Raw genomic sequence first — 5,902 nt, 5'->3', positions numbered from 1 at the left:
GGTGAATCTCACACAGAGAGCAAAGTGGTGGATGGGCTTCCAAAATGAAATTATTATCAAGAGTTTCATGGAAGATATAGTAGATAGTATGATTCAGAGCATACTATAAAGAAAATTGAAATATGAAAATGAAGGGAAGAAAAAAGGCAAGTAGGTAGTTAAGTTTAGAACATTTTGAAATCTTTTTTCAAAGCAGACAATGATTTACTACTACAAGGTCCATGAGCAGAACCTAGAAATATTGGCTAGATGGTTAGATGGGGAATCGGAAGAGAGGACCCCAATAGTGCCAAATTTAGAGTCTTGAGAATGGGAATCCTGATTTTTTAAACCAAAGGATAACCACAAACCAAGCTAGTATGAAAAAAATGATATTAAAATTTAAGGTACAGATTTGAGGTTAAAATTTGAGGTCGCAGAGAATTCACACCTCCATGTAGGCCCCCATGCTGTCAGTACAATACCAACCATGACATAAATCACCTCTTTTCTGTGAAACCATTCACAGTTGAAAGCACAATTTTTAAAACTTAATTATGTGGTGGTTAATTGCTTTAATTCTTATTTCATTAAGCTAATGCAGTCTGAACCATAAATTCTCTAAATAAGATGAGAAAAAAAATATAATTTAAAAATTGCATAAACTATTATTATACAATGACATAAAAATTCCAAGTAAGATGAAAATTACATTTGATTTAATATATATTTAGTATTTTAAAATTGACTTTAAATAGTAATTTACATTAGAAGTTGAGAATTGTCCTGCTGGCTACTTTCTCTGTTTTTATTATTTATAAGACAACTCACACTTTGTAATAATCTGTTTTTTAAAAGCCATGTGAAGAGGGCATATGCAAAATGAGAGTATCTTTGTCCATTCATCTATCTATTCATTTGACAAAATGAAAAAAATAATTTACTGGGCATCAACTGTGTCCCAGCACCAAGCAAGGTGGTGAGGGTGCAAATATAATTACAGTCCCTCACGGGACTAGTCTAGTTGGCACCACCAACCTCTAAGGACATAGTACCATAAGGTGTTATAAGGTTATTTTGAGAGAGAGTGATTATTTCTCTATGAGTCAAGGGGAGAGGGCTAGTGGATTAGGAAGACATCACAGGGGATATGATACTTGGGCCAAGGATGAGGGGATGTGCAGGAGGCAGTGGGAAAGGGAGAAAGAAGGTTCTAGGCAGAGGGAGCAACATGAGGAAAGATGAGGACTGGGAAAACAGCATAGTGCATGCAGATATCTGCAAGTTGTTCAGCGTGGCTTAGGTGATAGGGTAGAGGGAGGTGCTTTTCGATGAAGCCAGAATAGAGGAGAGCAGGTTGGGGTGAAAATATGATAGGTTCAGTCTGGATGTGGTTTTAAGGCCTGAGGACCTCCACAAGGAGTTGGCAGTAGGCATTTTCAGGACTGCAAGAGAGGGCCCTGGCTTAGCCTTACTTTAGAGAGCCTGGTTATGACCCTCCTTCAGATGCACCTCTACACAAAGGGCCAAGGGGACAACCTACCTAGAGCCTACATTCCCCCACCCCTTAAGACTACTCTTTGTCCCTAGGATCACAGGATTCCTTGGTCAGATAGCACTGAGGCTGCTTCTGGGGCCCGTATAGGCTTTTTCCTCAGGTCCAGAGAGCAACTGTGTTTCCAGAGAGCACACTGTGTCTCTAGGGTGCATGTCTCTAGGCCCTGAGGGATGGATAAGAAGCAGCCATTTGTGGGGCTATTGATGGGAGCCTGCTCAGGACTAGAGTGTCCATACAAGTGAATGCAAGACCTCTCACAGTGTGGATGGAGCTGGGGATGAGAAGAGAAATGGTGGGCTGTGGGTTAAAGGATGGCTTCCTTATACTTCCACAGTTTGGTATATAAATCCAAGGTACTAAAATTGGCCATGGCCATCCAGGTTGTTATGAAAGTTTATCTGTCAAGGTAGGAGAATAGAACATATCTGTTTGTTAGCTTGATGCACAACTTTAACATTTATAACATAGGCTATATAAGCCTCAGTTTGTACTCTTGACTCAACCCATGTCATGTAAGGGCTGGCCTGAGTGATTGGAAATACTGATCAGGAGTTTAGGAAAGACTCTGGCCATCCATATTTAGAGGTCATTGGCACAGAGTCAATGCTATGGGAGTGGAGAGTTTGCCCAGGGCAGGTGTCAAAAGTCACAAGGAAGAGAGCCATGGCTTAAACCTGGAGGAACACCATCTTTTAAGCAACAGGTGAAGGAGTCAAGGAGCTTGAAAGAAACTGCCAGAGTGGTAGGAGAAGTACTAGCAAGGGGTTGTTCCCAAAGCCAAGCGAGAAGAGTGTTTCAAGAGGAATGGAATGGTCAACAAATGGACAATGCATGTAAAGTGATCAGCACAGTGCCTGGTCCACCGTGAGCACCCAGTCACCAGTCACTGTGAATGTGCTAATAATGATGTCAATGATGGAGGTGGCAATGATGATGTCTCCATTCCTCTGTGCTTCTTCTCTCTGCCTCAAACATCTTTTCCTTTTTCTCCATTTCTCAAATTTCTATGGATCACATTCTCTAGGAAGTCCTCCCTTTGCCCATTAGGTTGTCCTCCTACATGTTTCCATGGTCTCCTGTGCTCATTCTTATCATTGCACATTCAGCAAATAATAGGCTACTGGTATTTATTGATTGAGCGGTCACAGTTTTTCAGGTGCCCAATCATCCTGGTTTGCCTGGGACTGTCTGTTTTTAGCACTGAAAGTCCTGGGTCCCAGCAAACCCTTCAGTTTTAGGCAAACCTGGATGGTCATCCTAAAATGACATCTCAAATTTTTGAATGAGTAAATGAATAAAAAGCAGAGTGTCAATATCAAAGCTAATAACCCTCAATTTTTCCTGTGTGTATATGAGCATAAGCCCATGACAGATGTTCTTTCCATACTCTTTATCCCTTATTGAACTGAGAATGCTATGGGCAAGACATTCTCATGACGTGGTTGGATTCCTGTCCCAGCTCTGTTTTGCCCCATAATCCTGGAAAAGGATAGCTTCACTTTCTCAACCAGGGCTCCTTATCCGATCCACAGAACAAGAAAATGATTTGAGTACTATTTTCTCAATTCTCTCAAAATTGACACACAAGTGCCATTCTAGATGCAAAGGAGAGAAGCTGATGCATACTATTGATGCTTTAAGGCATTTAGGGCTTAATTCTTTCACCTGTCAAGAATCACACAGGCCCTACAATCAAGAATGCTGGTCTGATCATCCTCTGCCCTCGTTGGTTAGCACAGGTGGCTGGAGGAGAGAAGCTATGGAAGGAAGTATCAAAGGATAGGGCTTGTGTTATCTGTGTTCTGCAAATTGAAGAACTGGGGCCTGGAGAGGAAGTGCATTCTCATTTTCCCAAGATGGACAAAGGTAGAAAGCTGTGAGGTCTCACCAGTCAGGAGGGGGGCACAGAAAGACAACCAACCACCTCCTAGGCCGAGGTGTGGTGGCTGTCATCAACATTGCTTCTCAGTTGGCAATTGCCAAAGTCAGGCTGCACTGTATGTCATCTCGTGGAAGACAAATGCTCTATAAATAAATTGACTTGGAACAGTATCAAATACACATAAACCACAATGGCTTTAAATGTAAGTCTTGACTTTTTTCTCATTTTCGTTCTTGGAGAGGTCAGCAAGGAAGTTTCTGCAAGAGAGGCCTTACTGAAATTGAGCCTAAGAAACCAAGAACTTTACTGTAGTCTCTATAACAGGTATATTTCATTACCAAGTATTTGTTTAAAAGCTTATTGATTCAATACATACAATGCTAAGCATGCACCTGTATGTTAGACTTAAGCTTGTGCTTGTTATACATTACACATCAATCCTCTTAAAAATTCATTTTCTAGAAGAGGTGATCATTCATTTTGTCATTCAATTTCCTATCATTAAAAATTTCATATGTAAAATCATGCATACTTATGGGGTACTGTGTGAAGAGAGAATATTTTTAGTGACTGAGAGAAAAAATTGTTGATGGCTCTTCCATCTGAGGAGTCAGAGACAAATTTCTGAGGAATACCCTGGAAAGAGTTGGAAGCTACCAGAACACAAACCAGTGGAACTGTGGCCTTAGGGCTCTTGTCTCCAGCTCAGATTCTGAAGCAGAGGTACCCACTTTTAAGTAACATTGTCTATGGTATTTTATTTGTGGGATAAAGCTAATTACCTCCTCCGATCCCACCTCATTACATCACTACATTAGCAAGGACAATAGAAGCACAGGGGTCCTGAGTTTTCATTAAAGAGTCATTCACTTGAAAGGAAGGTCACAGTGCTGCCAACACTAATTGAAAGAGCACTTACTATATGTCTGATTTGCATGACTGAAAGAAAGAGGATCCATCCCTGGCCTAGGAAATACTTTCGATGGTATGAAGAAATGTCTAAATAGGCTAAAAGAGGTTAAATTCCACGGGAGCTTTCCAAGTATGTGCAGATAGCAGTTACAGAACATCTTGGTCTTGCTGGGCAACCTTCTCAGTAGGCAAGATTTCATCTTGGCCTGCTAAAAATGCTGCTCACTTAGGTTTCAAGGGTCCACACGCCTATGCTTTTTACTGGGAAATTTAGGCTTATTGTGGCCTAAGATGATTCTTTCTGGACAACAGCTCTACCAACAACCTTCTTGAGGATCTGCAGTTTGAGCATATAACCCTAGTTCCTTTCTAACTTCCCAGCAACTCTCTCCTGTGTTTGGCTGGGTCCAGTAATGCCTAATTGCTGGCAGCTCCTCCGTCATGACATGGAATCGCATGTCTCTGGGCCTCTGCTCTGTTCTTTCTTTCATCTAGAACTTGCTTCTGTCTTCCTCTTTGCCTGTTGCTTGTTGCCTAGGCCATTTATCATACCAGACTCAGTTTAAGAGTTATCTTCTTTAGAAATCCTTTTGGGAACCTCCATGCCTTGTAAACCCCCTCTATGGGTAACAATTACACTGTAGTCAAATCAAATTCACACAGGTGTTCACAATCTGCTTATTAAATATGCCTACCCTTGCTTTTCTGGGGTGGGACCGATGAGCTAGTTAAAATGTGTGTGTGTGTGATAAAATACACATAAAATTGACCATCTTAATCATTTTTAAGTGTACAGTTCAGTGGTATTAAATACATTCATAATGTTGTGCAAACATCAACGTCTCATAAGTCTTTTCATTTGTAGCTCTGAAACTCCATACCCACTAAACAGTAACTCCCCATTCCCCCTGTCCCAGGCCCTGGTAACCACTATCTAACAACTTACTGGTAAGCCCCTGTGGTAAACTACTATCTGTCTCTGATTTTGACTACTCTAAGTACCTCATATAAATGGAATCATACAGTATCTTTTTCTGACTAGCTTATTTCACTTACCACATGATGTCCTCAAGGTTCATCCATGTTGCAGCATGTTGTAGTATTTCCTTTTTGAGGCTGAATAATATTCCAACGTACTTATATGCCACATTTTGCTCATCCATTTATTTACTGATGGACATTTGGGTTGCTTCCAAGTTTTACCTACAGCGAATAATGCTTCAAAGCGAAAAGATTCAAAGCATATAAAATCATTACACGACTTACAGAGTCATTAAAAGTAAACTCTTTGTTTTCTAATTTCTTAAATTTCAAAATAAGTTAAAAGCATAGGTTAAAACACACACTTCGCAATCAAATTTTTCTCGGTATGAGAGTATTATGTTTGTAGTGTTTTCATTTACTTCTTTTCACGTTGAACCTGATGGACAGAGTGACTTCAAAATATCAAGATCCTGCTTTCAGTTCTTCTGGGTACCTACCTAGAAGTGAAATTATTGGATCGTATGGTAATTCTCTTTTAATTTTTAAAGGAACTGCTATACTGTTTTCCACAGTGGCGGTACCATTTT

This window comes from Leptonychotes weddellii, chromosome 10 (genome assembly GCF_054177405.1).
Source record: "Leptonychotes weddellii isolate Sample4059 chromosome 10, ASM5417740v2, whole genome shotgun sequence".
NCBI lineage: Eukaryota > Metazoa > Chordata > Mammalia > Carnivora > Phocidae > Leptonychotes > Leptonychotes weddellii.
Note: the sequence above shows the minus strand (reverse complement) of the source record.